Source organism: Balaenoptera ricei, chromosome 2, assembly GCF_028023285.1.
Source record: "Balaenoptera ricei isolate mBalRic1 chromosome 2, mBalRic1.hap2, whole genome shotgun sequence".
Lineage (NCBI taxonomy): Eukaryota > Metazoa > Chordata > Mammalia > Artiodactyla > Balaenopteridae > Balaenoptera > Balaenoptera ricei.
The window spans coordinates 76,017,327-76,033,341 of NC_082640.1; positions in this window are offsets into that span (position 1 = coordinate 76,017,327).

Sequence of the window (16,015 nt, forward strand, 5' to 3'; positions counted from 1 at the left end):
GAGCTCCAGAATCGCATTGAAGTCATATCCAGAGTTCTTGCAGGAAAAGGAAACGTGCAGTAGGTGAGTGGAATTGTGTGAGGGTGAACAATGAAGGCTGAAAATGTATACGAAAACATCTGTTAGTTTTTGAAAAAACAGTGTTCTTCAGGGTACTAACTGACTTCATTTTAAGCACGGGATTTTAATTTGGTGAGGCTCCACCTTTTGCTACTGCTGCTGCTTTTTATTTTAAACTATGACTAGAGAACTTTTATATCCAGGGTCAAAATCCAATTTCAAACCTCCATATGTTTCTCTGAATATTGGATAAGATGGTGTATCATGTTTGTATGAACTTCCTATGGGAATGTGACTGTTCTGTTGTAGTTAATGATCCTTGCAATTCTGTTCAGAATCATCTTTTTTTTTTTTTTGCCTAATGGTTGCTTCATGGACTGATATTGTCTTCCAGCTTATAGTTGAGAATTCTTGGTTCATTCCATTTTTGCAAAAGAGCTGTTTGGCTTATTTGCTTGACCATTTTTTGCTTATTAAAATCATCTTGAACCCATGGCGATATTCTTACGGTATCTCTAAAAGAGGCCCTTCTAAAATTTGAAGTAAATCTTTCATTGCATATATACTGTGTGATAATGACAATCTACTTTGCATTACTTAGTAGAAATAGGCTAGAATATATGTCATCAACATAAGATATAGTACTTTTTTATTACCAACCCTTGGTTCATTTCTCTAAATGGGGGGAAAGAAGCAAATGTGTGGGTGAAGGAAATGGAGGGGGAGAGTGCAGAGGAGACAGATGTAAGTTACTAGAGAAAAAGAGGGATGGATTAGGGCAATTCCACAATTTTGGGAAAGGAAACTTTAAATCCTGAGGTTTGAAACAGGAATCTCCACCCATTTGTTCACTAAATAATTATTGGTTATGTAAGAGATAGGCACTATGCTGGTAAATTTAGAAGTGGAAAAAAAAAATGACCAAGGTCCCTGTCTTCATGAAGCTTGCAGTCTAATAAGAGAAACAGGCATTAAACAAATACTAATGCAAATAAATATACACTTGCAAATTATGATTTAAAAACCCAAGAGATTCAATAAGATTGTATAAGGAAACCTGATTTAGATGTGAGGAGAGACCAGGGAAAGTTTTTCTATTAAGGAACTTTCAAGCAGAGACCTAAAAGATGACTCAGAGCTGGATAACTACAGGGGAGAAAGAACATGTCAGGTGAAAGAAACATGCAGTGAGTGTGGTGCCTTTAAGAAATTGAAGGAAGGTCAGTGTGGCTAGTGCAGCGGACAAGGGGAGAGGTGAGAGGTCTTTGTTGGCCGTATCAGGTAAGGGGCTTGGAGTTTCTTCTTAACATAATGAAGAGTTAACATACCCAAGAGTTTAAAGTTAGGAGTGGCATGATCGGACTTGGTTTTAAAGATCACTCTGGCTAAAGTGTGAGGAATGGATAAAGGAGGACGAGAGATGATGGGAACATTTAAAAAATAATAACTGTGTACCTACTGAAAGGCCCCTTGCCTAAACCTTCCATATCTGCCTGTCACTGATGTCTAAAACTTACTTCCCTTGGTTTGAGATATTAAAGACCCCCTAATGTGTTATGGGATGGGGGTGACAAACCATTATCATGTGCTCTAATAGGAAGAAATAGGTCTTCTTTCAAGATGCTGATGGGAGAGCATATGGGTACAACCACTTGAAAAAGCTCTCTTGTGGCTTTAGCTCTGTTAGCTCAATCAGTAATGAGTTCTTAAAAAAAAAAAAAAGAATCTGAAGCAAATATGGCAAAATAATAACATTTGTTAAACATGCATTGTGGTATATGGGGAACCATTATATTATTTTATGTAAGTTGGAGGTATGGAAGTAAGTATGAAAATATTTTCTAATTAAAAAAATAAAACCTTTTTTTTTAGGAGAAAGGGAATAGAGTCAGGGAAGGAGAGGGAAAAAGAAAAGGAGGGGACCACTTCATGGGCAGTTTTACCTAATGTCTCCCTGCTTTTAAAAGCTAAATTCTGGTTTTACCAAGCATTGGCCTTCTGTGTTGGGAATGTAAGTTCATTTTAGGGAAGTTTAGGTGTTTAAAATACTGTGTATCTCCCTCCTCTAATGGAGATGATCTGGCGATGGAAAGAAAATGAAGAAAACTTTAAATAAAGTACAATCCCAGCATCGAGAACGCTGCCAGGAACTACTCCAGGGGCCAGTGTGAGTTACACAACACAGCTGCCCTGTCCACAGTGGATGATCAATGGCTTCTGGGGGGGGGCAGTGCAATGAATTAGACTGAAATACTTGAGGGACCTCAACTGTATCTGTCATGTTGTATTTCCTTAAGAAAAAAACATCTGAAGCAAATATGGCAAAATGATAATGTGCCAAAGTAAATGGTAAGTTACATTTGTGATTCTTCAATGATTTTCTATCCTCATTTCCATTAAACATTTCATACTAAAAATAACCTTTGGTAATTCTTAGAAGGAAATGTAATAAGGAATGCTCATTTTATAGGAATGCAGCTATAAGGAGGTGCAAATAGGAATGTCTGCAGGGGCCATGGAAGGCCCCTACTTTTAAAATTTTGGTTTTAATATTAAGTTTTTGAGTCTCTTTTTATTTCTTATGTGTGTTGCCTTCAACCTGGGTGAAGTATAATATATTATTGTTGGGAGGTGGTAATATAGGTGAGCTAGAAGGTACAGTTGACCCAGTTGCCTATAAAAAATCAGCAACTTACTTCCATGTTTCCCTTTCCCTAGATTGGAGAAAGGGAGTCTGAGTCCCTTTGTCTTTCACTGTTAATCTCCTTTAGTTGCTTTTAGCTTCAGAAATTATTCTCATCTATCTCTTGAGCACAGAACAGGTTGCAAATATGATTAAAGTACCCTTAAAAAACTAAGTATTGTTTCAGATTAGCATATTTTCATAATCCTCATACCAAAGAGACTTTAAATCCTTGATAGGACAACTTTACGTTTACGCCATGTGGTCTTGAAGATTAGCAGATGACATGCGAGGTTTACTCAGACTGCCCAAACTTGATGTTTACCTTAACATTAGTGGCACAAGAAATAGAAATGCCGAACACGGAAGCTTCCAGAAGAGCTTCGAAAGAGCTTCTCCGACAGCAGCTAGTTAACTCAGTCTCTCATTTTTGGTTCTTCTGTAAAAGTCCAAGTCTGAGCTTTATAAATAATGATACGCAGCTGCCTGAAGCTCACATCTCTTGTGGTCAGGGGAGATTTTGGCATTAAAGCAAACATCATCAATTTTTTTAAAGATGGAAATGAGTCACAGATGAGAACTGTAAGGGCTCATGTGTACTAAGCGTCAGTCTTTCTGAAACTAGGGATATTTTAAATGAAAATCAGTTCAAAAAGAAAGTTCTCCTGGGGGCAGGAAGGCTTGACTATCTGGAAACATGCTCCCCTTTCCTGACCTTCGCCCCCGATACCCTATTGCTATGAAGACAGGTCAACCTCACCAGTGACATGATGAGCAGTGACTTGTTAAAGGGAATCCAAGGTTCTCAGATAACAAGTGCATTTATCTGTTTAAACTGAAACCCACATTTACTTCTGTTGGGATTCAGGACATGGTATTCCAAAATATGGCAGCTTTACATACTGAATATTTTAAGCTGAAGGAGTTTGAGAAAACAGCAGAAGTGGAATGGTCATTCTGACCTTTTCTTTGCCCTTTTCCTCTGAAACAAGTCGTAAACCCTCATGTGAGAGGTGCCCTCTCTGTACCCAGAGGAAAGGAGCGTCCTTATCTCTGGAGACAAAGAGAAGCTGAGAAGAATCTGAACAAACAGGCCTTGCTGAGTTTCCCCCAGTTTACTGAAGTTCCCTCATACTCTGTGTCCCATTGTATCTCTCCATGACTGCCTACTTTTCATTAAACCCAGCAAAAACTACTAGGTCTATCTGTTCCTTTGGATCTTCATTTCCTTATGAAGTCTCCAGCGTCACATAAAACTTATATTAAATAAATGCATATGCTTTTCTTCTGTTAATCTGTCTCTGTCAGTTTAATTTTCAGACCCAGCCAGGCACCCTAAGGATTGAGGAAAACTTTTTCCTGCCCTACACTTCTCTTTTACTATGAGAAACTTTAGAATTTTTTTTTGGCCGTACCACATGGCTTGTGGGACCTTAGTTCCCTGACCAGGGGTCGAACCCGGGTCCCCGGCAGTGAAAGCGCCGGGTCCTAACCACAGGACTGCCAGGGAAGTCCCTAGAATTTTAAAAACTTTGATTCATGGTAAATTGAACACTTACAATAAAGTATCTCCCTCCCCTTTTCCTTTCCTCAGCACTATTTAAATGAGAGTTCTCAGAAAAAATAAATAACCATAATTTTTCTTAAATTTTCATTTGACAGTTTGACAGAATCCCTATTTGACAATTTTACTTTTGTTTTTTTAAAGAAACCATAATGCCTGTATTTTATATTGTATATAGTTGCAAAAAGTAACCTTGGTGTTTCTTTTGTTGTTAGAATTATTAATTATTCGTGGGTTAAGAACTTATTGCTAACCCTTGACATATTGAGTCACTTTCCCTGTGTTGTTTCAAACATGTCAATATACTAAGCTAACTGGTTTTCTATCTAAATACAATTTTGTGGTAGATAATTTTCTAACAGGAATAAAGTACTCATTTAAAAAGAAAGATCTAATCGCCCAATTCAGCACACCACCATCCCCACCCCACCGCAGTTGGGCGATTGGGATTGACATGTATACACTGATGTGTATAAAATTGATGACTGATTAAAAAAATATAAAAAATAAAAAAATAAAAAAACGATCTAGATGTGTGTAACAAGTCCTCAGAAGCAGGCAAGACTGTATTTTGATGCCATTAATTACTTTTGATTATCAGACTGCTGTATTCATGCTAATTGCCAAATCCCATGGGATCTCACTAAGATGAAATACAGCCAAGAATAGACAATAAAATGCCAAGTCAGCGGAGGTGGTGGTTTTAACATCTTGAAGATTACATTTAAAGGTGCGTTATAGTCATGATGCTGAGCTGGTAGAGGCAAAAACCATTCATTACTGAATAACTGATCTGCCAGGGGGCATGTAGCCTGCATGATGGAGAAAGTGAACGTGGTTTTTTTTTTCCCCCCTTGAGGTCCCTTCCAACCCCAGGACATCCCAGATTCCACTTCTAGATCTCTTTGGGAAAATTAAGCTGAAGACTGAGTAATTAAGATTGAAAAATTTACTTTCTTTCAATTCACCTACATGATGGAGGCAAAACCATTTGTCTTCTCTCGACCCCCAGGCTTCTCAGCCTGGCCTGATGAAAAAAGACATTATGAGAGAAGAGGACACAGAGAAAGAGAGAGAGAGTTTCAAACAGAAGGCAGAGAGAGAGAGAGAGAGAAATTGTGAGAAAGAAAGTAAGAGACAGCTTGAGAGGGGTGATGAGCAAGAGAGAGAAATTTGAGAATGGCAATGACCATTTTCCAGGTAGAAACATTCTATGTTTGAGAACCATCCAAATCTCAACCTATGCTATTAAATAGGTGCCAAAACAGGCAAAGGTCTTTTTTTTTTTTTTATTGTATTTATTTATTTATTTATGGCTGTGTTGGGTCTTTGTTTCTGTGCGAGGGCTTTCTCTAGTTGCGGCAAGTGGGGGCCACTCCTCATCGCGGTGCGTGGGCCTCTCACTGTCCCGGCCTCTCTTGTTGCGGAGCGCAGGCTCCGCAATTGTGGCTCACGGGCCTAGTCGCTCTGCGGCATGTGGAATCTTCCCAGACCAGGGGTCGAACCCGTGTCCCCTGCATCGGCAGGCAGATTCTCAACCACTGCGCCACCAGGGAAGCCCGAGGCAAAGGTCTTTTAAGCCCCTGTTTGCTGTGAAAGATAACAGCAGAAGGTGAGCTGGGGAGTTTGCATGCGACAGGCCACATCTCCCTGCTGGGCTGGAGCGAAACTTGGCTGAAATTTGTGATCAGTAAATGAACAGAATAAATTCCTTGAAATCACCTGTAAAGGCACCACACAGAAATCCTGGAGATGCCTCCTTTAGGACGCATCCATCATAAGAACCTTTCCAAAGTGGCATCATTTTAGAAAGCACATTAATGGAATTGGGCATGATTAAAAGGAAGTGGGTCTCTTGTTTGATTTTATTAAAATGAGTCTATCTCTTGAACTGGATCCATTTCCCATTTCTCACCCTCTTATCAGGGGATGCCATTGCAGTGGGAACCAAGTGCTCCCTTTCCAATTTAATGGGAAATCAAAAGTGCAGAGCTACCTGCACAGACAAAACCCAGCAACTCTGAAGGATGCCCTTTCAGTGGAAATGCATTATGGGGCAGGCCATGTGTTTTCCTGGAACTCACATTTTAACCCCAGCAAGGTTCCTATACTTTACCTTAGTAAGATCCCGGTTTATGTTATACCTTACACGGTGTCAGCGGTGGGCAAACAGTAATTGCCAGAGCTCAGGTTTCTCTAAGACCTCATATTCTCAAAGTGGATATTATAGGTGTAAAAACCAGTGAAGTTGATAATGAAACAGCAAGTATCCCTTTAGGATTTTGATGTCAGAGAAAGGAACTCATCGTCTCTGTTGCCAAGAAGCTGTCAAATATGCCTTAATTATGATTAATAACATACACATACCTGAGAAGATTTTTTTTCTCTCTCTCATGCTGACTTTCTTAAAAAGCCTCTTTGCTAAATATTATCTCAGGGGCTGATGCAGTTATAGCTTTAGGGACAAACTAGGATGGTGGTGTCTCTGTATGCGGTGGTATTTATAAGACGTTCATGCTTGGCTAAAGAAATCAGGTTCCAACATCTCTCCAGGTATATTTCTTTTCTTTGCAGGTGCCAGTTTTACAGTGCAAAAAGAGTGTTTTGAATAGACAGTTAAAATTTTTTCATAGGTGAACTGTCTGATTTTAAAGCATATCCATATTTTCTATCATTTGCTCTTGAAGAGGATGGCAGTCATTATGCTTCTGAAGTGAGCAGTTTTATTGTTCACAGAGGAGGGAAAATGGGGAGTTGTTATGATGTTAATGTAGGAGTTGAGAAAGAGGCACATACTAATCGCGAACTGTGGCTAAACGAGTGTAGTGGAGCATTATTGATGGTTGTCATATGGTAAACAACACTGGTCAATGAGAATTGCAAAACAGAAATAAAAATGGAAACCATTTATGGTAGAGCCCTATGTAATGATGTTTATTTAGCTTTCTGTTATTTAAACAAAAAATGAATTCAGATGTACATATGTTTACTCTTCCCCCTCCCTGGGTAAGCTGGGATGAAGTGAGAGAGTGGCATGGACATATATACACTACCAAACGTAAAATAGATAGCTAGTGGGAAGCAGCTGCATAGCACAGGGAGATCAGCTCGGTGCTGACCACCTAGACGGGTGGGATAGGGAGGGTGGGAGGGAGACTCAAGAGGGAGGAGATATGGGGATATATGTGTATGTATAGCTGATTCACTTTGTTATAAAGCAGAAACTAACACACCACTGTAAAGCAATTATACTCCAATAAAGATGTTAAAAAAAAAAAGTACATATGTTGAAAGAGCCTATTAGAAAGAGTTGTGTATGAATTTGGTACAGGTTTTGACTTTTTTTAGTCCACACATATCTTTTGCTTATCCTTGGTCACATTCCCAGAGTGTTTTACATTTGCAAAGTGCTTTCTTCTGATTTTACTAGTTATTCTTGTTGCCAGTACACACCTGACATCATTCTATTGTTTAGGCGAAGTTAACAGGCCTCAGAATTGAGCGAGTTGATGGCTCCCTCTCCGGCTTAATTAGACAGTTTAAGCTCTAATTGGCTGGTATTAAGTCAATCAGTCAGTGAGAGGGCTGCACACTGACTCACTGGGAATTGTGGGAGCAATTGATCTAGCTGTTGCCAGACGCTTCAGGAGCCACTGCTTACTCAGAGCGGAAGTACACGTTGCATAGAGCCCTGGTGGCGAGCGTCCGTCAGCGCCTGGTCACGTGCCGCGTGCATCTCACCCTTCTCCGTGTGCAGAGTTCGAGGAAAAGCAGATTGTCCTTGCCCCCGTGCTAGAGAGGGAAATGTGTTAGAATGAAATGTTTGCTCAGCCAGATGGAGACAGAGGTGACTGTCAACTATAGCAAAAGCTGCCCTGGAGAGGGAAGCAAAGGTAAATTGGAGTGCCTAGATGCCGTGGTGGGACTGCCGTGTGATCAAGCAGACTGGAATGTAGGCACCAGACCCCTCCATTTCTCCTCTTTTGGGTTGTGAGTTCCTTGAGGAAAGGACTGTGACTCATGCACAGTCATGGTACCTATTTCTGGGCCTTATGTGCAGAACTCACTGAATAATTATTTATTTATTTATTTTTTATTTATTTATTTTTTTAAATTAATTTATTTATTTATGGCTGTGTTGGGTCTTCGTTTCTGTGCGAGGGCTCTCTCTAGTTGCGGCTAGCGGGGGCCACTCTTCATCGCGGTGCGCGGGCCTCTCACTATCGCGGCCTCCCTTGTTGCGGAGCACAGGCTCCAGACGCGCAGGCTCAGTAGTTGTGGCTCACGGGCCTAGTTGCTCCGCGGCATGTGGGATCTTCCCAGATCAGGGCTCGAACCCGTGTCCCCTGCCTTGGCAGGCAGATTCTCAACCACTGCGCCACCAGGGAAGCCCTATTTTTAAAAATTTATTTATCTATTTTTGGCTGCGTTGGGTCTTCATTGCTGTGTGCGGGCTTTCTCTAGCTGCGGCGAGCGGGGGACTACTCTTCGTTGCGGTGCGTGGGCTTCTCATTGTGGTGGCTTCTCTTGTTGCGGAGCACGGCCTCTAGGCACACGGGCTGCAGTAGTTGTGGCTCGCAGGCTCTAGAGCGCAGGCTCAGTAGTTGTGGCGCACAGGCTTAGTTGCTCCGCGGCATGTGGAATCTTCCCGGACCGGGGCTCGAACCCGTGTCCCCTGCATTGGCAGGCGGATTCTTAACCACTGCGCCACCAGGGAAGTCCCACACTGAATAATTATTGAACGAACACATGAAAACACTCCAATAGTGGATAAACCACTGCTCAAAATATGTATTTATTCAATATTTTCAAGGCCAGTTTTACCGAGTCACAGAAAATAAGCTGTTTCCTTTTTAAAAATTATTTGTTTTCAATATGGAAACTCAATATATACTATTTAATGTTTAACATTTATCATCTGAATGGTCATGTACCTTATTCTGCCTTATTCTTTGGCCTTGGTTCTAAGCCATGTCCCCAAGTCAACCCTCCCCTGTGGAGAATATATGTAAGAGTGTGCTGCATCACTTGATATGCGGATGGACTCACAGGGCATCCACCTTGAAGGAATGGTGGATATTTGGTTGTATAAATTCATGCGGACGGACATGAAAAAGCCAGCCGTGACACAATGCTCGTAAATTTTGAAGATTGATAATGGCTTCATGCAACTTTACTATGCATTCTCTCCACTTCTATGCATGTTTTAAAAATTTCCTGTTACAAAGTTACATAAAAGAATCGGCCATATAACTTCTATTCTCACTTTGTTTTGATGCATAGACTTGTAGGGCTGCCAGATACTCTAAGGGCCATTTAGTCCCTGCCCTTTTACTTTGCTGAAGAGGAAACTGAGGATGTGATGGTACAGGACTTCCAAAGGTCATTTGTAACAGACGCAAGAAGCCAATTACCATAAGGGACTTATTTTTCATTGCTGTGGCTATTTCAAAGATGATACTTTGGGTGGGGTTTTTTTTATTTTTATTTTTTTTTGAATGTGTGAGTAATAGGTAGTTGGGAAAGCATTGCAGCCCCACGGTTGCACCACACAGACTGAGGCAGGTATCATGTTGATAAATAAATCCACAAGTTAACATTAGCCTAAATATCCAGACCATGGAGGAAATTTTTTTTTTTTAACATAGTCTTGAATTTTCTTCTAGTTCATTTTGGGATGTTAGGTTGATTTAGTTTATAACATCAGAAAGTCTCTACATGACCTGGCCCCCGCCCACCCCTCCAAGCTCTTTCCCTCATATTTTCCTCCTTGTTCACCACAGTGCAGCTTTCTTGGCTTTTCTGACCCTCCAATATGCCACGATTGTTCCCATCTCCAAGCCTTTGAACTTGCTATTTCCTCTACCTGGAGCTTTCTTTCTTCCATGTCTTCACAAGTCTGAGTCCTTCTCATTATTATTATTATTTTAAATATATTTTATTTTTTGGAGCGGTTTTAAGGTTCACAGCAGAACTGAGCAGAGGGTACAGAGATTTCCATATACCTCCTGCTCCACAAGCACAGCAGTTCCATTATCAACACCCCCACCAGAGTGGTACGTTTGCTACAACTGATGAACTTACACCGATACATCATTACCGCCCAAAGTTCATAGCTTCCATTAGGGTTCCTCTAGGTGGTGTACATTCTGTGGGTTTCAACAAATGTATAATGACATGTACTCACCATTATAATATACAGAGTAGTTTACTTACCTAAAAATCTCTCCGCCTGTTCATCCTTTCCTTTCCAGTAACTCCTGCTCATTATTATTTTATTTTATTATTTATTTATTTATTTATTTTTAAAGATTTTTTTTTTTTTGATGTGGACCATTTTTAAAGTCTTTATTGAACTTGTTACAATATTGCTTCTGTTTTATATGTTGGTTTTTTGGCCACGAGGCATGTGGGATCTTAGCTCCCCGACCAGGGATCGAACCTGCACTCCCTGCATTGGAAGGCGAAGTCTTAGCCACTGGACCGCCAGGGAAGTCCCTGCTCATTATTATTTTAAATCTCTGTTCATAGATTACTTTCTCAGGGAAGGCTTTCCTCAGCCGCCTTGCCAAAATAGCAACCTCTCTTCACCCTAGTATTTTTCTACTCCTTACTCTCTTTTGTTTTCTTTATAGCAGTTACTAACACCTGAAATTATCATATCACTTTGGCTAATGGCTTTTACCTACTTCTTTTACTTCTACTTCCATTGGAAGATCCCTAGGTAGAATATATTGTTCACTGCTCTATCCCCCAGCTCCCAGAATAGGGTCTGGCTTATGGTGGGTCCTCAGTAAATATTTGTGGAATATATAGATCTACTGAGTTTCTTTAATGTTGTCAGGGACTGTACTGGTGATCCAAACACGAGTCAGACACAAACCCTTTTCTAGAGGAGCTTACAACTTAGAAGGGAAGATAATCACATTTATCACATGATCTGATTAGTGCCATGATTAAGCGTCATGCTATAAGAATCAAATGAAGGACCATCTAGCTCAGACTGGGGGAATCAAAGAAGCTTTCCCAGAGAAAATAATACTTAGACTAAGACTTAAAGAATAAGGAGGACTCGACCTGGGGAATAGAGGATATCAGTGTGCTACCCACACCCCCTTAACATTCACCAGCAGGATGTTCCATGACCCCACTACTCCTGACTTGTCTGAGAGCAGGCTCAGCCAATGCAGGGAGCAGGCTGGAAGTGCTGGGGAGTTCAGTCCTGCCAGGAGCAGCCCGCAATCAACGACTACTTGCTTCCTTGCCCTTTGGGTAGGTGGGCAACCCCGATGCATTCTCCACCGTCAGAGATCCCCAGGAAGGTTGAGCCTTGGTTACTCACCATCTGCACTCGCTGTTGAATTCCCTCTCTTCTCTGTCCCACATCCTCGCTTCTCTACTTGCTGCCTGGGGTCACCTCCCAAATAAAGTTCTTTCACTCACATGCTTGTTTTAGGTTCTGATCCTGGGAGAATCCAACTTAGAATATTTGGCAAAGAAAAAAAAAGAGCAAGGGTATTCTGGACAAAGGCAGCAGCTTTTATGAAAGCCCAGACTTGGAAAAGGGCCTGACATATCTAGAGAATAATGAGAAATTCATTATGGATTAATTGTGAGGTAAGTGGCAGGGCGTAGCAGAAGATGAGGCTGGAAAAATATTGGACTGGCTCATTTGCCTCTTGGCATGGAGTTTTCTAAGAATAGTGGTAGCAGGTTTTCGCTAGTCGACCTATAGTTCTCCCTATGTGAACAGGAAAAAATACATATATATACACATTTATATATATATATATATATATATATATATATATACACACCAAATTATATGTATATATACATATACCCACACATATATATTTAACATATAAGTTTATACGTGCTGAAATCTACACTTTTGAAATAGAAGGACTTGGCTTATGCTGGGAATGACACCCATAATCTTGTTTTCCTTCAGACGCATCAAATTGTACTCATTAGACACAGAGCAGTAGTAACACAGGTGAATCTCACTTTTGTACGTGAAGGCAAAATGAGGACAAAAACTGGTCAATATGAAATCATTTGTAACTTGATCTTGAGTTTTCAAATGAAGATCTGAACAGTCTGTCAGGAGTAACATGGCTTGTGTCTGGGCCTTCCCCTGCTGCCTGGCAGATCTGATGGGAAGAAACTATCTGCGGCTTCCAAAGTGTTTTTGGTCCTCACGTCCCTGACCTCATGCATTTTTCTAAGGGGAATCTTCAGAGCAACCCATGCTGCATTTAACTTTGGGCTCTCTCTCGTGGGCTTGTGTCTAACCAGACACAGCCGATCTGAATATTTCCTGCATGCTAAGCAGACCATTGTCAGCTGCTTCCTCTAGGCTAGATTGTTATAAATGCTGTTTATGGTCCTGCTATGACAACTGTGAAGGACATGGCAAAGAATTTATCACAGGATTATTCATCCACCAGCAGAATACCTAATAAGATTCTAAATGACCCAAGATGATAATAAGATCTAGCTTGTAGCAATAAGGTATTAATAAACTGCTTTTTTCAATAAGGGAGAGTCCTGGCATCATTACCCTGACATATTTGTTTTGCTTATATTTTGCGAACAAAGTAAGGCTGCTGGATTGAATAGTAAATTTATAAGAAACCCCTGATGTATGAAAAATACAACCCACGTGAAGTAGAACCCATAGGTTAAAGTCAAGAGCATGGTGTTTGCCTATGACATCCGAGAGCCAGACTCCCAGGCCATCCATTCTAATTGTTCCGTGCCATTTGCCTTTGTATTTAAAAATTATATAAGAATAATATATTGCCCGCTGTTGACCACAAGGCCATAATTCAAATGAAGAAATTTAGTAAAATCATAAACCAGGAAAGTGCAGTGAGGATGAATAATGGATGAAACGGGTACACTGAATTCAAATGAAATCTGGGATTCTGCTGCATGTTCCTGTTTTGAAAATAAAACTATTTAGTATTAAGTTAATATAAAAAAATGGATCCTGTTTGTTGTCACTCAGCTGTTCCTAGGGAAGAAAGCGACAGAGATTCAAGAACCTGTCATTAGTGAATTTTTTGAATATTAGAAGCTGAACAAGTTGAAATGGAACTCCGCGCTGCCCTGGTTTTACTTTTCTGCCTTAGAGCTTCTCTCTCTGACAACACTGTGCAAGGCCCCAAAATGCAAAAAATAACTTTTACTCCACTTCCAGGAAAGTAGCCTTGTGCCTTAGAAGGTGTTCTCTAGTGGATTAAATTCATCAGATCAAACATCAGCATTGAACTCAGCAATGGTGGTGTTTTTTTTTTAATGAGCCATAATGTGTATACACTAAAATGCACAATTCCAAAGTGTGTACAATTTGAAGACTTTTGACAATTGAATTTCTGTGTAATTACCACTCAGAACAAGTTATGGAACATTTTCATCTCCCCTAGAAAGTTCTCTTGTGCTCTGTTTCACTCAGCATCCTCTGATTCTTAAACCCAGGCAACCATTGTTCTGGCTTCTGTCCCCTTGGATTAGATTTGCTTGTTGTTGAGCTTCATATAAATAGAAACATAAAGTATACTTTTTTGTGTCTCCCTTTATTTTACTCAACTTATGTTTTTGAGATTAACTTAGGTTGTTATGTATATCAGTTGCTCATTCCTTTTTATTGCTGTATGGATATATATATCACACTGTGTTTTTCCATTCTCTTGTTGAGAGACACTTCGTAGTTCCCAGTTTTGGGCCATTATAAATAAAACTGCTATGAACATTTATGTACACGTCTTTTTTGTTAACTGAAAATGGATCATGACCTAGATGCGAAAGCTAAAACTATAAAGCTTCTAGAAGAAAATAAATAAAATCTTCACAACCCTAGGGATAGGCAAAAATTTCCTAGATAAGATACCAAAAGCATGAATTATAAAATAAACAACCAATAAATTGGACTTTGTCAAAATTTAAAACTTCTGCTCTTTGGGTACAGATCTTTTTGAGGACCTACATTTTCATTTATCTTAAGTAAATACCTAGGAGTGGGCATACTAAGTCATAGGGTAGATGTAGGTTTTATTGTGTAAGAAACTGCCAAATGGTTCTCCCCATTGTTCCATTTTATAGTCCCCCCAAACAGTGTGGAATGGAGTTCCAGATGCTCCATCCCCTTGGCAACATTCAGCGTTGCACATTTCATTTTAGCCGTTCTGGTGGGTTTGAAATGGCAGCCAATTGTGGCTTTCACGATCAACAGTGTTTTTAAACTTAAAAATGACCAAATAGGCAGGTTGACAACTGGGTGGATTTGTGTTTAGCTTGGAATCACAATTTGCCACATTCGTTTTTGTGTGACGTGCACACATTAAACGTTTAAAGCAGGATACTTGACCATTGCCTTTTAGACTGCCAGGTCATCTTCAAATTGCCTTTGATCACATTCCTTCCATGTTTGTTTCCAACTCTAGCTGCTCTGCCCACTGATTAGTATTAATTCATGAAAATATTTAATATTTTTAGTTAAGCATTCCACCTGACTAGTCTAAAACACACAACTAGAATGACCTAGAGCCTAGGGGAAATTACTCAAGTCACAAAGAGTACTGTTTCACGTGTAGGGCAAGATATGCAGGGATTCTAACGCTGCTTTTCTGTTAAAGCGCAATAGATTTTGCAAAGCCTGCACTGAGGCATTGGGCTTAGAAGGAAGCTTAATGGAAACCACATGCTAGACCTTCTCAACAAATTCGAGTGTAGATCCTCACTAAAGTAAGAAATGATAAAATTGCTGCCCGCTACCTAGAGGTTATGGCATTTACTATAAGAGAATCTCTTGGCAAATAGGGGCTTTAACTCCTTTTTAACATGAATTTACACCCTTCACGTGGGGCATGCATACCTATGGGATGGGACCTATTGAGTTATAACCGAAATGTCTGCCTCCGTTTTAGTTTAGGGCTGTACGAAAATGGCATTCTATTCCATGATGAACACCCTTAGTGTTCTTTAGGATAGAACTTCACATTACTGATCTTCAAAGAGCTGCTTTTGCATGATATACTACAAAGGCCAGGCAGTCTCCAAGTGTCTGATGGTTATACTGCCACCTTCTGAGAAAAGTGGCCAAAAGCTGTTCCCTGAATATAAATTGCCCTCTCTATGTGGTGTGACCCTGCAGCCCTGGGCACAGCTGATGGCCTGGAAATTGCTGGCTGTCACAAAGGCACTTAGCTATAGGCTGAGCGTGATGAAAATGATGATGATAATGATGACAATAACAACAGACATTAATCGAACACTTATCACTATCAACGCTATGGTCTGTAGCTTAGTTTTTTTGTTAGGAAAATGACCCAGAAGATAGAAAGCGCTTTGGGTTGCCACGCTCTGCCACTAGGGGGTAGCATAATTGCTACTGTCGTGTGTCCTTTAAATGCGAATTCTGTTTACAGTTCTTTAATCTTTCCAGGTTTAATTTTTTTCCCATTTAGAAGGAATATAAGTGATCCTCTGGTTAATACAGTAATTTTATAATTTGGTCTGAACCTGGTGTCTCATAAATACTGCAAAAGAAGTGCAGTGAGATAATACATTTTTTCTCTTTTCAATCCATTCTCTTAAATCTTCACTAATTATTCTACTATTAATTCGTTTTGCTGGTTAAAAAAAGTGTCTACTCTCATTAATAACTTATTAGTATGCACTTTTTGTGCTTTGCACTTGCT